Source organism: Pseudopipra pipra, chromosome 3, assembly GCF_036250125.1.
Source record: "Pseudopipra pipra isolate bDixPip1 chromosome 3, bDixPip1.hap1, whole genome shotgun sequence".
NCBI classification, from domain to species: domain Eukaryota; kingdom Metazoa; phylum Chordata; class Aves; order Passeriformes; family Pipridae; genus Pseudopipra; species Pseudopipra pipra.
The window spans coordinates 85962907-85984047 of record NC_087551.1 but is presented as its reverse complement, the minus strand read 5'-3'; the positions used below and the strand labels follow the sequence as shown (position 1 = coordinate 85984047).

The 21141-nt window shown below is 40.4% G+C and overlaps 1 long non-coding RNA gene across 1 annotated transcript; it reads right to left on the bottom strand.

The window, feature by feature from the left end:
- Positions 1 to 7925: 7925 nt before the first annotated feature.
- On the bottom strand, positions 7926 to 21136 carry LOC135411944 (uncharacterized). The gene is made up of 2 exons (XR_010429394.1): positions 18122 to 21136; positions 7926 to 12885 (listed from the first exon to the last, which is right to left on the bottom strand). It is a non-coding gene; the product is annotated as an uncharacterized LOC135411944 (long non-coding RNA).
- Between the last annotated feature and the right edge of the window lie 5 nt (positions 21137 to 21141).

Here is a 21141-nt window from a genome sequence, read left to right as displayed (position 1 = left end):
TGCGGTGCCAACGTGGTTCAGCCCAGCCAGCAGCGCTCAGGCTGGCATCAGGGTGTGAAGGCACAGCCTTTGTGGTGAAGGCCAGGGGCCACATCTCTCCTCTCCTGGAGTGCTCCCTGTTGTTTCACTGGAGGCAGGTCTCAAAGCCCATATGGGTCTCCTAATCTTCGTAGCCCTCTGCTGGACCTGCTCCAGGAGCTCCATGTCTCTCTCATACTTGAGGAGCCCAGAACTGGACACAGACTCCAGATGTGGCCTCACCAGGGCTGAGTAGAGGGGCAGGATCACCTTCCTCAGCCTTCTAGCAATGTTATTCCTAATGAACCCCAGGATTCCCTTGGCCTTCTTGGCCACAAGGGTGCACTGCTGGCTCATGGAGAGCTTGTTGTCCACTAGCACCCCCACGTCCTTCTCCACAGAACTGCTTTCCAGGGCCTTGGCCCCCAGCCTGTACTGGTGCATGGGATTATTCTTCCACAGGTGCAGGACCCTGCACTTGCCTTTGTTGAATTTCAGAAGGTTCTTCTCTGCTCATCTCTCCAACCTGTAGAGGTCCTTCTGAAGTGCTGCACAGTACTCAGGGGTATTGGCCACTCCTCCTAGCAAACTTGCTGAGGAGATTCGCTACATCTTCATCCAAGTATTGTTGAACAAGTTATACAAGTTAAGCAATACTGGGCCCGGTATTGAACCTTGGGGGACACCACTAGTGACAGGCCTCCAACTAGAGCCTGTGCCACTGATCATGACACCCCTGGGAACTGCCATTCAGCCAGTTCTCCATCTATCTCACTGTTCACTCATCCAGTCCACACTTCCTGAGTTTGCCTATGAGGATGTTGTGAGAGAGCGTCAAAAGCCTTGCTGAAATCGAGGTAGAAAATATCCACTGCTCTTCCCTCATCCATCCAGGTAGTTGTTTCATTGTAGAAGTCAATCAGGTTGGTCAAGCATGATTTTCCTTTAGTGAATCCCTGCTGACTACTACTGATTTCTTTTTGTCATCTATGTGCACAGAGATGGCCTCCAGAATCACAGAATCAATTAGGTTGAAAAAGACCTCTGAGACTGAGTCCAACCTATGACCGAAGACCACCATGTCAGCGAAGTGCCATGTCCAGTCTTTCCTCAAACACCTCGAGGGACAGTGTTGCAGGTGGGAGTGGGAGCTTCAGACAAAGTTTATTAGAGAAGCTCTCCTGTTAAATCACAAGGTGCAAAAAGGAACCCCTTGCTTTCTAAACTCCTTCTCAGGGAGGAGTCTGAGTGTGGCTGGATCCAATCTTAGCCCCAGACTTTGTCAACAGTTTTAAGTACAACTTTGTCCTGCAGGATTAAAGATGGCAAACTGGGTATATTTATATAAAATAAATTATTTATAAATAATATAAAATCAATTCTTTACTACGACAAGCGAATAGACAAAAGACCTTAATCAGAATTATTTAGTACACAGCATAGAAGCTGTATACTATACTAGTATAGCATAGGATAGGATAGTATAGTGCACTATATCAAAGCAATTATGTTAAAGGAATTATATTAAAGCTAGCAAGAAAGAAATTATGATTAAGCAGAGATTGGTGTAACTCACCGATACCAACAACCATGAGCATATCTCTTGCACTCAGCCTCAAGGAGTAACCTTGAGGGTCATCCCTTACTCAAGGAAGAAATCTCCATGCATACACTCCAAGAAGGGTTAGGCTATAAGAACCTATGATATGAAAGTGGATTTTACTTTTACAGTATAAAGCAATTGGCTGCCAGTCATATGTCTCCAGGTCAGTTTAGCAGAATATCTGCTAAATCTTTGCCTCACTATCAGGATGTTAATTTGTGGTTGATGTGTCAGACTGGTTTTAGCATAATTCAACACCAACACCAGCAAGAATTACCCTTTCTCAGACTGCTACTGATAGCCTTGCAAATAGGGTTAGAGTTACTTGACCATGTTGCAGGGCAGAGCATCCTTGCTACAGGTGACATCGCCACCTACCTGGGCAGCTCAATCTAATCACCCTTTTTGCGAAGAATTTCTTTCTAATATTCAGCCTAAACCTCCTCTGGAGCAGCTTAAGACTATGTCCTCTTGTTCTATTGCTAGTTGCCTGGGAGAAGAGGCCAACCCTCACCTGGCGCTGATGAGGCACTCCATCATCTTTCCAGGTATTGAAGCGAGGCTGACTGGCTGGTAGTTCTGTGGGTCCTCCTTCTTGAAGACCTTTTTAAAGACCAGGGTGATATTTTTTTTCTTCCAGTCCTCTGGCACTTCTCCTGATGTCCATGACCTTTTAAAGATGATTGTGAGTGGCCTCACTATGGTGTCCACCAGCTCTTTCAGCATTTCTGGATGTCTATGAACTCATCAGGGCCCGTGGACTTGTGGATGCCAGGTTTGTCTAAATATTCTCTAACCTAATCCTTCTTGACCAAGTAGAAGTCTTCCTTCCAATATTCCTTTACCCCGATCTCCTGGGTCAGATATTCCTGAGGCCTGGTCTTGTCAGTGAAGATGAATGCAAAGAAGATGTTCAGTAACTCCATCTTCTCTGTGTCTTCTATTACCAGAGTCTCCCCTCCACTTAGTGATGGGCACACATTACTCTTAGTTTTCCTTTTGCTATTGATATATTTGAAGGTGCCTTTTTCTTGCCTTTGACATCCTTGACCAGATTTAATTCCAGATGGGCCTTGACCTTCCTTGTCTCATTTTTGCTTACTCAGACTACCTTTCTATACTCATTCCAAGTGGCCTGACCCTGCCTCTATCTCCTGTGTGTTTCCTGCTTATGCTTCAGTAATGATGGAAGTTCTTTATTTGTCCATGAAGGTCTCTTGCCCCCTTATCCCCATTTCTAGCTCATTGGAATGCATCATTCTTGAGCCTGGAGGAAGTGACTTGAATATAAATCAACCCTCTTGGACCTCTGTTCTCTGCAGGACCTGTTCCCTTGGAACACTCCCAAGAAGATCCCTGAAGAGGTTAAAGTGAGCTTTCCTGAAGTCCATGGTTGTAATCTTACTTGCTGCCCTGCTTCATTTGCCTGATACTGAACTCCACAATCCCATTAGACCTTCCACTACCTGTTACAAAGGCTTGTCATCGGTGCTTTCCAGGAACCTCTTGGACTGTTTGTGCTTCGTTGGGGACCAGTTGCAGCTGGACATATTGACAAGCTATGTCATTAAAAGCAAATAATTTAAATTAATTTTAAGGGAAATATTTAATATCATGTAAGACTTCTGAAACTCTCTACTACTTATGAAAGATCCTGTATTTCCCTTTATGCTTTTCTGTGTCTTTGGGCTGTGCTTGTCCAGGATCTCCTACACCATTTCATCTGCATCATTGTGGTGCCACTCTGGCCTGTGACACCCAGAAAAACAACATTGGAGGCCTCAAAATTACTTGTGAAAAAAGAAACCCACTGTCATCAGATCTGAAAATCATAAGCATTTTAAAAAATGATGAGTATTAGGGGACTTGTAAGTAAACATCTTAGGACATAGATGGTATTTTCCTTTTTAAATTCAGATACTGTTTTCCTTATTGCAAAATGAATGTAATATAAGTTATGTTATTTTGTTCATTTTTAAGAACACATCATCCATTAGAAAGTACATTATAAAGTATGTTTTGCCAGAAATGTGTCCAATATTGCAGTGAATAATCCTGCTTTTTTTTGCCTTGTCTTTAACTTTAAATATTTGCCAGTAAAAGATGAAAGATGAAGTAAGAAGCTCCATAAAATTTATGCACTTGGATAAAGAAGACCCCTTTCATATTTTCTGGTTTGACTTCTTTATGTGTTATGTTTTTCTGAAATTGTTTTCAATTGGGCTCAAGTTCCTTGAAAAGCATGAAAGTAGCATTGAAAAAATTATATTATTATGAATAGAAAATACAAGAATGAAAAGGTCCCCAGAGCTGAGAAGGAAAAAAGACTGTAGGAATGGTGGATTATAGGTGTTGGTTCTCTGATCTTCTTTCTAATTCTAGTTTGACTCACTAAATAGCTTTAGTCAAGCTAAATAATCCTCTTTCATTCCCCGATCAGGGATCTGTGAGGATACTAGTCTTTTCCTGCTTTGCAAGGCTTTTGAAAGAGATGCATGAACAGACCATCACAGAAGTACATGGCCAAATTAGTAAAAGTATAATATGAGGCAGCTAGTGTTTTACGATTAGGGAAAACACTCTACTCCAGTGCATATCACTTGGACTGTGGCTTCACTGTAAGCATTTTCCCTTTAAAATCTATTGCTGGAGACTGCAGAGGACAGTATATGAACATGGTATTAAAAATCTTCATTCAGCATGAATGAGGAAGAAAGGTATAACAGAAGAACCGAAAGTGAAGGGACATTTTCTAATTAAAATATCCTGTGTATTCAGCATTTCCTGCTGTGTAAATACATATAGAGAGGGATTTATTAAACAAAAATTCATTGCAAATGCATAAGCCTTTTCAACACAAATACCAGCATTGTAAGGGAGGATACAATCTGCATACTCTGACAATTTAATTCTTTATCTTTGCTATAAACAAATGTTTAAATCACTAGTAGTCTGAAAAAGATGTACTTTTCCTGATCATATAAGTCAGCAGAAGCTAAAAACCTTTACTGGGATTAGAGTGGAGTTCACCAACATTTTCACTGAGGCTCAGTTTAATAAAAAACAGTGTTGGAGGACATACCTCCTCGGCTTTGCAGACACATATGCAGGACGACTTCTTCTGATCCCCAGCACAGCCCTCCCACTCTCTAGTCCAAGCAAATGGAAAAATAATGTTATTCTTTTTTTAGCTTCCTTTAATGAGATTTATCTGATAGACAGGAGTCAGAAGGGAAGTTCAGCAGCACAAATCCTGCAGCTATGCTGGTGCCATGCTGGGTCCCCCTCAAGGCCTATAGATCTCATGTTGCCCAGGGAGGAGCTGGATGGCTTCAGGATGATGGCTCCAGTGAGATACTTGAATGTTTCTATGACAGCTGTGCATTTAGATGACAGTTAAAAGACTTGGTGAGCTCTTGTATTTCGTTAATTTCACCACTTGCAGCTCTCTCCTGTATTCAAAGGCTTGTCCCACACCCTTCTTGATGCTCAGGTTTTGTCATTACATGGTACTAAATGCAATGAATCTCTGGAAAAACCTGGGTTAAGGATCCTAGAGAGCTTGCTGGCCTTTGCCAGACAAGAGCTCCCCGTTAGGAGTGACCATATGCTCCCCAGGAGAGTTGGAGACCTGGGGCAGCAGTGCCAGCAGCAAGCTCTCCTCCTAATTAGTTGTAGCTATACTGCAATCTGTTAAGGAGCTGTGTGATGGCAACTGAACAATGGTAACTGGCACTCATTGATGACAGATCATAAGAAGATAAATTACGTGTTTGGCTGTCCTAGTATTGAGGGGAGAAAGGAAAAAATACCATATGTTGTTTTTAATCTCTTTAGAGTTGTTTAATGTTCCTCTAGCACAAAAATTATTTTTTAAGAGTACTTTCCTCTTCGGAAATACTTTGTTATATATTATTTCCCTTTCAGCCTGAATGCATACCATGCAGTACCACATCAGATACTGTTTTCTTTTTCAAAGTATTGTTGTTTAGTAAGTTTCATAATAATAATAAAAAAAAAGTCAAGGAAATTATACCGTACATGATACCTAGGAAACTTGCAGCAGGAGCTCAGTCTTCCTTTAAAAAAAAACATTTAACAAAGAGAGATGAATTAAAGCTTTGAGAAGGAGTGTTCTAAATTTGCCTGGGGCAAGACCATGAGGAGAAGCTCTTTGGCCATCAAAAATTTTCTCTGAAACCAATTCAGTGCTGAGATTTTGCAGTGGGGGTGAACAAGAGGCACCTGAATGGTTACATAGGTGAAGATAGATGTAGTGGGGTTCCTTGTGAGTTACCTCCACATACTATAAAAAGAAAAAATATCGCCTTCTTTTTCATTGATGTTTTATTGGCCATTATGAAAAAAATATGGTGGCCAGTGGTTAGTAATAATAAGATCTTGCTCACTTTTAGTTTTATTAGATTAGGGGAGCATGGTGGAGAGACCACCCTAGGAAGCTGCACAGATGGTAATTATTATGTATTCTTTTTTATCTGGATTTAAGTAACAGTGACTGCTTATTTCTCAAGTTAATGCACATGAAAGAGAGAAGACAAAACCAAGATATTGCAGATATTAAAGTGGGAGAAAAAAATGCTGAGGAACCACCTTTTTTTGCAAACGGTGCACACTGGAAAAGCAATAAAATGACCAACATGGGCATATGTCACTGCTGCAGATGTTTCCTTCTTAGCAAGGGCAAGTTTATCCATAAATTGCAGTGAGCAGAATATTGTTGCTGAATTGGAACCACAATAAGAAAGAAGACACACAAGAAAGAAGAAAATAAATGGCTTGAATGTCAACATTTGATTTTTCAAGAAGAAACTCCTGATATCAGGATCCCCTTTATTTCTCCAGATCTTTGCTAAGAGTGCTGCATGTCTTCTAAAATAAAGGGAATCAGGCCCCCACCAGCTATGGTGTGGAGCTGTGGAGATTTCCAAGGACCTCCAACTCACACTCCCATTTATGTGCCAGGGCAGGAGGGGACACTGCCTGTGCAACCATTTGTCTCTGTACCCTACATTCTAGCAGACCACTGGTCGGAAAATCTCTATCAAAATTCTCTTGAAGTTCTATTTGGAGTTTTCTTTTCACAAGATAGCACTTGCTTTGGATGGAAAATTTATAATTTTTTCTCTTCCCTCTAAAGACTAAGCAGCAAAAGCCAAAACATTTTGGCCAGATGTGTGGAAAAAAATTCATTTGGCACTGTTGCCAATGGCTTGTGGGAGTCAATGCTTGGCTGTCTCATGCCTCTGCTGTCCTCACCAAGCCTCCGAATGATGGTATCTCCTGAAATGCACTGTGGCAAAGGTTCTGCTCTGGCATCTCTGCAAAGAAGAGCGAGTGCTTGGGGGAAGAACCTGGCTCCAGGAGCAAACAGCAGAGACCCTCCACAACAACATATTTGAGCTATGCAAGCAGCTTTGGCACTGGCAAATGGCAAAATTTCAGGTCCAGATTTTTGTTTAAAGAGATAAAAAGAGTACTTAGGAGAAACAAAGCACCTTTCCAAGCAGCTCTGGTTGAAACCTTTTTCCACCTTTGTTGAGAGAAGGAGGACAGTGAAAGAATATTTTTGTCCCATCCGATCATAGCAATGCTCTTGCTCAAATGTCCTAAAACTCATTTTCTCCGATCCACTATGCTTGTCTTCGCTATAGACTTCCAAAGGCAGCAGCAAGGTAGCAGATTTAGTTTTTCATATGCTGAGATGAAGACTTCATTTTCTATTTCCTAGCAACTGCCTCTGTAAACAACTACCAGGTGAGCAGTAAAACTGGTTTGAGAACTAAAAACAAATTGACATTGTAAATAAATTGCTTTTGTACCTGAAGTGGTTTAAGAGAAGCAAAAGGAGAGTTAAATCCAAATGGAAATAACTGTTTTTTCTTTTCATGAAATACACGTATGTAGCAGAGTAAAGCACTAAGTCCAGCCATCTTTTCCTAGCAGCATTCACCAGTTTTCCCAATATAATCTGCAAAATTAATCAAGTTTAGGTATTTCACAAAGGCAGAAATACTGCATATTTTGTCTCATTTTGATTTGCTTATAGTTTCTCCATATGTGTATGTGCTTCCAGTTTCCATGTTTGCTTCTCGGCTCACCCAGCTCACCTCTTGGCCATGGTGCTGCAGCATCACTGATGCCAACCTCACTGGTGCATCCACTTGTCTGGCTCAGAGCTCTTTGAGGAATTTGCCTTTTCTCCCCCTCATGTCATGACCTGAAGGGCTACCCAGCCTGCAGGTATGGGTTTGTAGGATTGTGTAATACATAAGCACATGGAGGCTTTACCCTTTAAATTTCTCTGCTTTATTACAGATCAGAGAATCACAGAATCATTAAGGCTGGAAAAGACATACAAGATCAAATCCAACCTTTAACCAAATACCACCATGTCAACTAAACCATTTCGCAAAGTGCCATCTCTACTTGTTTTTTGAACACTTCCAGGCATGGAAGTCTGACTGGCATCACACCCAGCAAGTGTGAGGTGTTTCAGAAAGTGAACTGGAAGACATGGTGCCAGACATGAACCAGTTCTGCAGGACAAAGTGCTGCTTCATTCTTGGCCTAATGTCTATTACCCCATGCACACAGACCTGCTCTCAGCCTCACCTCGGTCCAGAGGGTCATCACTGGAAGGTCTCTTACAAGGCATCCTGCTGTTTATGTAACTGTTGGTTTGTTTGCTTTCTGAACAGGAATCCTACTGTCCCTAAATAGATTTTATTTTTTTCGAAAGCTCTAAATTCAGTTATCCAGTAGCATCATCCAGCTGACAACCATCAGAACTGAAGCACTGAGAATATTTTCAGAATGAGAAGCAGAAGTAGATTTACTATTTCTTCATGCTGCAGTATTTTTTCTCAGATGTTTGACACAGCATGGGAGGGAATTAGCTGACCACTGCACAGCCTTGGCCTTCTTACCTCCATGTTGTTGATTTGTCATCAAATGTTGTTCATTTGTCATCTGACAATCTGCCTAGTGGAAATGAAATGTAGCATTTTTTAAGATAGTGATATTTTTTTAACTTTCCATATCCTACCTTTTGGTAATTTTCAGGTAGAAGCAAGATCAAGATGTCTTTAAAATTTACACCATTTCTGTTTGTGTCTAAATCTTCTGCAATGGTAAAATGAAGAGTGACACAATCCCATCTCCTTCCCTTTAGAAGACAGAAACATACCTGAGCCAGGAGTGTTACTTTCCATTTTCATATCACGCTAAAGAGGTTAGCCTGGGGTTTCTGCTTTTAGGTTTTGAGTTGTTTGGGTTTTTTTTTTTCCATTTTCACAAAAAGTCATATTTAAGAAAAGAACAGATTCTTTTTGAAAAGAGATAACTCATAAATGTAGGCAAAAAATATTTTCTGTAATTTTCTTCCCATGCAGCTCTTTGGCTGGAATATAAAGCAAAAATTTTTCAGAATTTACATTCTGATGGAGGAAAAACCCCAACCAAAAAACAAATCTCAGGTCATCTGTTTTTGCAACTTGTGCACAGACAGCATTTAGCATTCAGATCCTCCCAGAAATCCTCACAGTATTTTTCTCTGCTCCAAGCTAGCTCCTGCTTAATTTTTTTTTTTTACGGCTTACAGTAAAATCAAATTGAAGGAACACCCTTTCACAGCTATAGGCAAGCCAATTGCCAAAGTAACTATTTTTCCTTCCTTGGAGAAGTCTAGCAGCTTGCAGACTTAACATGATGGCCACAGAACTGATTTGTGAGGTGATGGGAGCAGCCATAAAGGTGGTCTGGTTAGAAGGAGACAAGTACTTAGCAGAAGAAAACATCTGCTGGAAAAATGCTCTCAGAAGAAATGCTTGCCAGCCTGGGAACCAGGCCTGTGAACCAGAAACCTCCTCAAGAAGTGCTCAGCTGGCATCTTTGAAGTACAGCTGAATACCTAGAAATTGGAAACATCCAGAGATGCCATTGATAACTGCAAAATCAAGGAACTGAAATAGCAATTTTTTATCCAAAAAGGTAAAAAAATAGTCTGGAAAAAAGGGGAAAACATCCTGAGAAAGTATGAACTGGTAGATGCCATAGGCTCTTCTATCTTCAAGGAGAGGATAACAGTCTGTGAACATAAAAATTGGTCTAAAGGAACAGAAAACATTATAATCTATTGGCTGCTGCAGGTGAAAACCAGAAATTAACATCCATTGGCTGCTCAAAGTGGTGATGTCCTATGTACTCTGATGTCTCTATGATATAAAAATGACTTATATTTTATCCAAAATCCAACTGTTCTCTCTCTGACGACTTCCTGTGTTGCACATACTTTTCATTTCATAAACATGTTTAATTCTCCACATGAAATTTGTATGAAATCTTGGACTGTTACTGGGATGCCTGGCTGACCCCTGTTTCCATCTCTGAAGTCAGACTCTCTCTGTTACATTGTTGGTCCCCTATGGGCCCCCTTCTGGGGTCCATTTAGTTTGTCCTCCCACTTCTGGATGGTTTGTCCCCTTCTGAGATCTAATTTACTCAATACTTATAGGTTCATACAAGTAATCAACAATAAGAATAACTGCTGTTACACTGTTGATACGTTACTTCACTAATGATAACTTTGCAGCAACCTCTGATAATACATACCTACTTAGTTGTTGCTATAATACTGATGGTCACTCTAGTTGATTGTTGCTATACTATTGATAGATTCTTTACTATTAATTGTTGCTATTATTGATTGCTGACATACTAATAATTGCTGAGAGTAATTTTTAATAACTTGGGAGATACATATTCCCCATTTTAATCATAAGCGTATTTTCTAATGCTGATTTTTGTCGTAATTTGTGGTAAATTTGGAACAGGATGCCCAGGGAGGCAAGTCCTGTGCTGGTAGCTGAAGGGTTGCTCCTGCTTAGAGCATTCCTCAGAATTCACCCTGGTGTATCCTCCCTGGGGGGCTACGTGGAAGTGCCTGCTGGCTTGATATCAGGACAAATGCCAGAAGGCTTACAGACGCGGCTTTGTGCCTCTAGTCAGCATGGAGACTGTGCTCTTTCCCATGCCTGCATTCAGTGTCACAGTGAGCTCACACTGTCACATCAGTAAGTCTAACAGGGTGTTTCACAGCATCCCCGCTACCTTTGCACTTGGTGCCAGAGGGTAGAAGGACTGCCAGAGGAAGAATAAATACTTAGGGATCTGTAGATGTTGCAGAAATAGGGTGCAGCAGAACAGAGGATTAAGTAGAATCTGAAAAATTAAAACTGGGAAAAGTTAGAGGTTATTATTGATTTATGTTTTGTCAGCAAAGCTACTTTGAGTGTTATGCTGTGAATGCCCCTAAAAAAACACATACAGTATATACCAATATTTACAGGCAGTGACTTGCTCCAACGCTTTAATGGAAAGTAAAGTAACAGATAAGACAGGAAAATATGATTTTTTTTTCCTGAGCTGGCCAGAAGATAAAAGCTGTAGATCCTAAGGAGAGAGAAAAAACACTGATATAAAAGTCAGCATTAATCCAGGACCTGAAAGCTGTACTTTCACACTGTACTGCAGTAGATGGTTCTTATTCATCAGAGAAACAATATATATGAGCCCCCATGTGGCAAAGTCAGCTTGTGGGGCTGATGGCTTCTAAGCTAGAAGTGTTGGGGGGGATGGAAATCAAACCCCAAAACAACTGACAGTTTGGGAACAGCAGAAATTTAGGAAATAGTTTCAAAGAAGCTTCAGAAGGTGACCTTATGGGTGATACACATAAGACCAGGACACACTGATAACATGTGAGATGAGTTCATCTTTATTGTTCCTGATTAGAGACAGAAATACAAAGTGGATCTTTGTCATGCCAGTAACCAGTGTGCTATGGAGCCTCTCTTCCGCCAAAACAGTCCCATTTTAGAGGAAGCATCTTGACCAGTTCATACTGAAATGAACTTCCTTTAGATCATCCTACATGCAGTCTGATCTGGAGGAGACAATAGGAGGGATTTGAAACATGCTTCCCAAATCCAGATGGAAGACTTAATGGATGGGAAGAATATTTTCTTTTTTCTACTCTTTGGACTTTATCCATCATTTTGGCCAAACATACTCAACTCAGATTTGGAAATTGGACTGGTTCTAATTAAACCAATTTTTCAGGGAACAAGGTATTTCATAAATATTATGAACAGTTTCCATGCAAAGAAGAGAGAAAGCTAGATAAAATAATTAAAAGCAGACCAGAAATCCAGAGTATTTATGAGTTGTATCTTCATCCAGGTTTGTTCTGTAACCTTCTGCAGTGGATCCTTCTTACTGTGTTTCACAAAAGAATAACCAACTACCTGAACTACATCTGGGATTTAGATACCCCACTCAGGGTCTCCACAGGCTGTTGGACAGTGTACACCAGAGCTGTGCTGCTCTGCTCTGTTCCCAGACCTTTACCCTGTCTGGGAAGTTGGGCATCTCCCAGCTAAGTTCGTTTGATGCACACTCTCACAGAGTATATTTCTCCGAATCCAGCTTGGTGCAGCAGAAAGAACGATAAAACCTCGTACATCTGCTGCACAATGGAAATATTTGATTTTAAGACAGGTATCACCTCTAATGTGTTGCTCCTCTAACAAGCCTACAGGGAAGCAGTCAATAGAGGCTTTTTCTCTTGTTCTTCCTTCACCAATTTTCTCCTGTATTTCCAGTCTTCAAGAACTAATGAAAGGACATACCAGAATGCCTAATAAAGAGCAAACAAATGAGTTTTTCTTGTTTTTCAAGGTATTTGGTGATAAACACCAACAACAGGTCTCACTTGAGTAATTTACCAGCCATTGGGTAAAACAAGAATTCCCAGGCTGGTGGGAACCAACTGCCCACTACAACAGCCCAATGAGAAACACAGTGTAGTCCCCTTAGCCCACCAGGCATAAATATCTGTTTGCCATATGACTCTGTGAAAGGAGAGTTAGATAGAAATTTTTTGCTGTAATTCCTCACTGAATTTTGGTAGCAAAATAAGATTCTGTCATATGCTGACCCTTTTGGCAAAATAGCATATGACCTGGTTATCTTTTTCTGTTGGCAGTTCAAGGTCTGATGATATTGGGAAGAAAGGGTGATCCATAGTGGGACTGGACATTTAGGGTCTGGGGTGGCACTGTGCCTATATCTGCCTGAACTTGATTTCAGTTTTACATGTGTAAGAAAATTGGTGTCCATTTGGCTGCCTGGCAGAAGGACTGTTTAGAGTTGGATGGCAAGGCTGAAAGGCACCCTTCATCACCCTGTGAGAAGAAGCAGATAGGATATGTCAATGTAATTTGGTGAGGGAAGCCACATTCCTTTTCCAGCTCCCAGTGGACATAAAACCCAGAGGAAGGCTGAAATTAAGCTGGGGAACTATGTTTTATGAAAGTGCCTGCAATGTTAGGAATTTCCACAACAGTCTTAAGAAATCTGAAAGGTTTTGTTGTAATACTCCAGGCTCACATAGAGCTTAGGAAGGAAAATGCACCTGATCTCCTGCTGCCAAGATTGGCTTGGGCTATAGCCCTGTGGCTGTGGATGTTTTCTTGATCTTGGGCTGCGTCAGCTGATCATAGCCATGAGTCTGTGATCCAGTAGCTTCCCTGCTGCTATCCTCTGTGCCCATTCCACTACTTGATTGCAGCTTAAAATAATGATCCACCTTCCTTTCCTTTTGTTGTACCCGTATTTTACAAAGCTTCTAAAGGAAAGATGTTGTTTTTCCTTTCACCATTAGGGAAACCTGAAGTTTCTCTTTCTTTCTATAACTAACATTCTTCTGAAACCTCTCTCACTTCTCTTCCAGCTTTCTTTTGCTATTAATATAATGTGTGTACTTCCATCTCAACTGTCGTTTTAGTCTGAAAAGTGACTGTGAAATTATTTTTATCTGTAATGTCCTCCCTGTAAGAATTCAGTTGGATTTTATTTTAGTGACAAAGACTAAGTAATCTATTTCTTCACTGATATTTGAAAAGAAACTCATTTATGTAAAGCTTTTCCATTTTGTTCAGACTTATGCAATTCCAGAGCCTGTTCACGTAAATAAGAAATGACATAGGGCCTAATTTTCGGTTGTCTATAGCCCTGAAAGATGTCAACGGATCTGAACGGACAAAATTTGTCATCTTGGTGCTTATGAGTTTACAGAAGAAAACTAATTCTCAGACCACAGGTCAAATCTGCAATCAATTTAATGACAAGCTGCTTATTTGTGTGCTGGGCAGATTCAGTTCCAAAGTATTGAAATTTCCAGTGTCATTGTGGTAATAGTTTTCCATTAAGACACCAAAGTTTTTAAAAGTCTGGGAAGTTAAATTCACAGCTTTTTATAAACTTAGGCCAGGCCTTCACTTTTCCAATATGAGGCAGAAAAAGAGCCCTGAAGCCTCATGTGGCATTACTGAAGGCAGGGCTGCTACAGGGTGGTGGGGACCACAGAGTCCCTGTGTGCACCATGTGTCTCTCACCCACTGCCCTCTGAAAAGGGATACCCCTCCGCCTTGTCAGATGTATAACTGATGGTCTTTATTGAAATGAAAATATAAAGGGATAAAATTAGGCACTGTCTTATTCTTATACAACTGTCTCTGTAAGTGCATTTTGGCAAGTTTTCCTGATGCTGCGAGCTTGACACATTTCTGGCATTTTTAATGTAAGGCACATTACACATTATCATGCAGTGAATATGATAAATTATTCCACTTCAATTTGCTAAATTCATTGTAAAATGTGTTTTATCTGAATGTTTTAGTTTTGCAATCCCTTTTAACAACTGAGTAATATACAGTACTATACGTTTTTATTTCATAGAATCATTCACTTCTGATTCAAGTCATTAAGGTTTATGATTAGTAAGTATATTGATGCTGCTATTTGCTGGCTATCATGTCTCTTTGTAGGAATGATCCAATTTTCAGAATTAATTTGCTATCTCAATTTTTTCCATAATGGATGACGTTTCACATTGTGTTTTAAGTGATGTGACAGAAGACCAAATCATGGGAAAAGACACTCAGAAGGACCTCAGAAGATCACTCACCCCTACTTTGAGGAAGAATCAACTGCATTTCTACCATGACTCATGGGTATTTGCCAAAATATCTGTTTTTGAAGGTGTCTAGCAGTGGAGGTCCCAGAGTTCATGTGGTAATAAAACCAGTGCTTCACTGTATTTCATAGTTTTTCATTAGGGCTTTCTTCTCATATTCAGTCTGAATTCCCTTTTTACAATTAAACCCATTCATTCTTGCTTTCTCTGTTCTATGCATACAAAAAAAATGGTTTTATCCTTCCTCTGAAACATCTTTTTTTCTACATGCTCAAATACCATCTTGTTCCCTCAGACTCTTTCTCTGTGCACTGAACATCTCTTCATTCAGCCTTTCTCAGAAATCCTGTTTTCTGGTCCTCTGATCATTCTTACCACTTCCCTCTGCAGCCTCTGTGTTTGCTTGCTGGCTCTCCTGAAGCAGAGTGCTCTGAGCTATATTTGTAATAGAGCTGAGCTAGCACATTATGGTTTTAAATTATTTTAGGGAGACAGCAGCATAAGAAGAAAACCCACCAACATCTTAAAAAAAAAGAACAAACAAAAAAAACCAAGGAAGGAACGGAGGATGTGTTTGTGGTAGAAGTCAAACTAACAAGGAACTAAACAAATAGTTATGTTTTCCAAGTGAATTTGATATTCACAACCCCACCCCCAAAAATCCTATCTACAACGCAAGTGCAGGAAATAAAATAGAGCTAATATTTCTAGATTATGAGGCATGTGGTATAAACTTGGTCAAAAATATCTACAGTAAGGAGATTTAGTGATATGAGAGAAATAAAGTGTGTAAGCAATTTCAGAAAAAAAGAAATCCCCTATGTGTGAAGGAAGACTGTGCTACTCTGGGGCGCTGGGGCTCTACTTCAGTGAGAGCGAGAAATTGCATTTCTGTTGGCAAATATTAATGAAATTGAACTATTCATGGCAAGACAGTTGCCATAACAATTAAGTTGCCAGAATGACCAAAATTTTACGGAAGGACCCTAGGTCATAACAAGTGACAGCACAACTGACAGGAGAAAAGGCCAAGAATGTATCAATTAATACAGCATAGATAGATAGATAGATAGATAGATAGATAGATAGATAGATAGATAGATAGATAGATAGATATCAATTAATACAGCATATATATATATATATATATATATAGCCACGAAGATGACCAGGGGGCTGGAGCACCAAGATGAAGAGAGCTGGGGTTGTTCAGACTGGAGAAGAGGGCAGACTTTACAGCAGCCTTTCCGTATCTAAAGGGCACCTACAAGAGAACTGGAAAGGGACTTTTACAAAGGCATGCAGTGTTAGCACAAGGGGGAATGGCTTCAAACTGAAAAATGGTAGGTTTAGATCAGATTCCTTGCTGTGGAGATGGTGAGGAACTGGCACAGGTTGCCTGGAGGGGTTGTGGCTGCCCCATCCCTGGGGGTGTTCAGGGCTGGGCTGGAAAGGACTTTGGGCAACCTGATCTAGTGAAAGGTGCCCCTGTTTATGGCAGGGGTTTGGTATTTGATGATCTTTAAGGACCCTTCCAAACCAAACCACTCTATGATTCTATGATTCTGTGACATGTCCAGTGTAGTTTGTACAGATGGAAAATAAAGATATATTTATATGGATTTCTTTTAGATGCATTTAGATTTACAAGTACTTGCTTTCACCAAGAGGAAATGTGTATCATCAGGGCCAGAGTGGTTCATTTAGCTTGGACAGTATGATACGGTCACTGCTGGGATTTCCTAGTGAAAGTCTGTCTGCCTGAGGTCAGTGAGAGACCAGACTATGGTGCTAGACTCCCTGCTGCTGTCCCTGGCTTCACCCTGGAGACCATCATGCAACACTTCTTGCCTGTTTTTTCTTGTATAAAATGAGAAGACCCTATTCTGAGTCTGTGTCATGCCTTAGGTTCTGTGGATGACGAACCTTTTCTCCAACAGGAAATTTCTAATTCTAAAACTATCCTTCAGTGGCTGCATTGAATCTCGTGCGGGTGAAGAAATAGTTCTTACTTATTTTGGAGATGTTTGGACTGCATATGTTTATGCTTCAGTGAACAGCTGGATTAGTTTTAGGGTTTTGCCAGTAATAGCTGGTCTTTACCCATTAGTGTTTCAGACCAGTATGCTGAATTTCCATAATTTCGGCTGTCATTCCTTTTTGTGTAAAGTAAGTTTTCAGATAAGGTGTCTACTCCATAAATCTGCAAGATATAATGAATGACAGTAGAGGGAAAGTCAAGCAGGAGTGGGGGACAGGCTTATGAGAAAAGGTTAGCAACTAGAGCTCCTTGGAGAGAAGGAAGAGAATGAAGGAGCAGGAAGGCATGGGCCAGCTGGCCGGAGGATGCTCAGAGTAAGTTCCTTGAGACTCAGCTTCCTCCTGAATATCAGGTTTTGATTTTTTGTTTAGACATAACCTCTGAAAAAGTATTACTGTCAGATAGGAAAGACTAGATACACTGCTGTGGTAAGCAGGTATTAATCATAGGTTGCATAAATTCTGAGCAGTTGAAACAAATAAACAGACTACTATATAGAAACTATCTGTCTCTGCTGAGTCCTGAAACCATTATTTTAGCATGAAGAATGAGAGGTGGCAGACAATGGGATTGCCCATGCTCCAGGGTGAAAGCACAGAAATCCCCATACATTACTTCATACAACAAATTCTCTGATGAAGTGCATTGGCTTGTTCCAAATGCTGTTCATCCAGATAAAAGATGCTCTTCTAAATTTCGTGTCTCTCACATACATTCATCATAAACGCCATTGGTTCTATGGACATGATTTAATCACTCTAATGGGCAGTATTATGATTTCAACTTCTTCCTTTAGGGAAGATGCAAAAGAGTTTCAAAAGCTCCTGGGTTATATTGAAGGAGCTCCTTAGGCTGGGGCAGACCACTGCAGGTTCCCTCTCCCGTGATAACACCTCTTCTTCTTATTATTTTTCCTCTTTTCTGCTGTGACAGAGTTTCCAGAAAGGCAGAGAACAGTTCCATCACAGTGAGCTGAGGCTGTGCCCCATGTCACTGGAGAGATGAAAGCCACGCTGACAAGATGCTCTGCAAAGATGCTCTTCATCCCCAAGAGACCCCAAGAACACTCCAGGTCTCTGTGGGACAGCAGCAAGCAGGTTGCACTCTTTAATACCCCACACCTCAAACACAGAGCCCTGTCTCCATTTTAAATAAACATAAGCAAATTCAGATAATTTTGTATATTAACATGGTATTGACAGATCAGGGGTAGAGGTAACTTTTCTAGGGGCTGAAAGGTTTCCTTCTGAGGGAGCAGTGCAGCCAGGCCATTGGTAAGCCTTTGGCCCGTGCCCTAGTTTTGTTGACTACTATATATTTGTATGTGGGAAATTCTGTTTATAACTGTGATGAGGGAGACCAAAACATGGTAAAAGCTCATGACTGTAGCAAAGATAATTACCTCTTAAAATGTGGGTTGATCAGTGCCTGGAAGAGCTTTCATTTGTGGAGTTCCAAGCTGTGGTGCAAATAGTCCTTCCATCTCTGTTTTCATAACAATGAGCATAGTTAGTCAATAAACACCCTCCCTCCATCACTAAGCTAGAGGTGAAAAGTTTTTGACCAATTTCCATCTGCTCTCTGCAGGAGGGCTCAGTCCCAGAGACAGCCTTTTGGGCTCAGACTGTTTCTGCTTTAAAAGGTGCATACACCAACTCCCATACAACTGAAGATCCCTGATTAAAATACTGATGAATTGCATGACGCAGTTATTACATGTGGACAAACTGAACTAATTATTTTACCCAGAGATTCTTGAAGTGTCCCTACATCATAATGAAAAGGCTCAGTTGATATTTACTGTGTTTTTGATGCCTACATTTCATTGCTATTTCAGGTGTGCTGGCAAGCTCTACTTGAATTTCACTTCTCCCTTATGACTAATCTATGATGAAGAAGTTGTATTTGCAAGGAGAGAAGCAGCTCCATAGTGAAAAAGGCCTTGCCAAGTGAGGCAGGAGCGAAAACAATACCTCAACACTTCTTGTCTGTCATTCACCTGCCCTCCTACAATGCGAGCGATTCATTGAATATCTATTTGTGTCATTCCTATTAAAACTTTCCATCTTAAAGGGCTAAGTTCTTTCCCCTACTGAGATTTCTCTTTTATGGAAAGTTTGATGTCAATGTCTAATTCTGTTTCTGCTTCAGACTCAACCTCATACCAAAAGCTGCTTACTTAATGCTGCCAGATAACTTCAGATTCAACCACTGACTGAAGACCTCCCTTGGACCCTAATGATATTTTTCCCCATAGAATATAACTAAAATCTCTAAAAGTTTTGATAAATGAATAGAGAAATAAAGGATACAGAAATAAAGGATACATTAAGTCTAGGCTCTATAATGGAGGACATAATGAAAGTAAGATTTAAGAAAAACAGATGTTTGAAAGCCAGGAAGCCACAGAGTTTCAACTCAGAAGCTATGCTGATTGTGAAATATAAGCAGGATTGGCATCAGGCTTAATCATTATTAATGCAATACTTAGTCTTCATTTTCCATCCCTGTCCAGACTTGCATTTGGTAAAACACTCTTAAGAAATAAGCACTGCTGTCCTTTTTTTTTAGTGAGATTAAACTTTTAAGCCTTTTCTACAAGAGCTGTCGCAATGGCTGAGACTAGAAACTTTAGGCTGCCATATCTATCTCTTCACCATTCAATTGCTCTCATTTTGCAGATGTCCTTGGAAATCTGCAGTCCTTCCTGTCAGCAGCCTCTTACATAGGAGGTGGACAACTGTTGAGGTAGGTGAAGACACCAGAATGGTAACACAGACTTGAACACGTACTGTGAGCCTGTGAAAGCTTTGTCTCCTGCTCTTCAGCTAATTCCCAGCCTTACTTGCAGGACCTGGCTACGTCATGCTGCCAGCCAACCTTGGATCACTCCACCTTCTACACAAGAGCACTGAATCAAACAGGTAAGGTATAGAGCCATCATTTCCAGCAAATACATGAATTGAGGACTGCTCTGTATTTCATCCGTAAGTGGCACATCATGGTCACTATCAAGACCCAAAAATATATATCCCTTGGCAGCTCTCCTCTACCAGAGGAGGCCACTTAATGGCTTCTTTCAGAGCTTATGCTAACACTTCTCTGTGGATGGCAGGAGCAATGTGCCAGCTCAGCAGGTCCTGCTTTTTCCAACTTTTAGGACATGTCTAACAATTATGGGGCTGTAGCTGGAAATCCCAAAGGTATCTTCCAGTTCCATTTTCACAGTCCACAACCCACATTGTGAAAATCTTTGAATGCTAAGCAACATTAAAAAACCTTCACCTTCTAATAGAGGATGAAAATACAGAATAGGATGCTCTTTTTTTATATATTGTAGCTTTTTTGTATACTGCTTAGCAGTCAGAAATGAAATTACTACCTTGGCTGCCTCATCAAGGCCATAGCATATTTCTTCCCTCACAGTCAGATGGTTGTGGAGCAGCAGTTGCATCAGCAGTTCAAGACCATACTGCACAGTGGTGTGCTCTGCTGTGTTACCTTAGTAAACATATTTTGTGGCCTTAAACCACATTTTATTTCTTTTTAGTGCTGCATAGTAAAAGTCAGTCCTTTAATTTAAAATGGGACATTTGAAGTTGGATTTTATAGGGAATCAGATTTTCCTTTGGTACCTGTAAACTATCCTGGGGAAATAACTATTGCCACTCCAAAATCGTCCTGAAGTCATTCAAATTGAAAGCAGGGTGATGCTGAAACCACAGACTGCAGGTCACTATGTGAATAGCTAGTGATCTGATGAATTTTCTTTCCATAGGAACATGCATATAAGAAACATTGTAAAAGGAAGGTTTATATTCATAGAATGATGACATTTATGTTATGCTTTACAGTCTTGGGTTATTTAAAAAATGTTATTTTAGGTTAAATTATTTCACCTTTCTAATTCTTTTGCCTTATTTGATTATTGCAACATCTTTACAGTTGTGCCTTCCAGTTGCTCAGAAACTCTCCCTCTTTCTGCTGCATCAGGTATTCTGAACTTGCACTCAGATTTATATGCCTCAAATCCTATAATCCGTGTCTTCCTTGTCTTTTAACATTAAAAGCCAGTTGCCACTACTGATTGGTTTCTGCAAATACCTCCTGACAAAATTTGCAAATTAGTTTACCCGAAACAGTGAAGTTTCAGCTCTTACCACTTATTTCATCAGTCTGGTGTCTTTTCTTTCTGCCTTCTGCATCCCATCCATGCTTTCTGAGCATTTTCTGTGTAAAGTTGCAGTGGAAAGGACAGCCTGGAGTAGCTGTTAGCTGGTTTCAGAGAGTTCCTGACAGTTTTCCTCTCAGAGTTATAACTGCTTATTGCACTGGTTTTGTTTTCTTTGGGGGGGATATTTTAAAATGCTGTATTTTTTTTCTATCTTTCCTGCATGGGAAAAAAATTGTTTGAATCCAAAC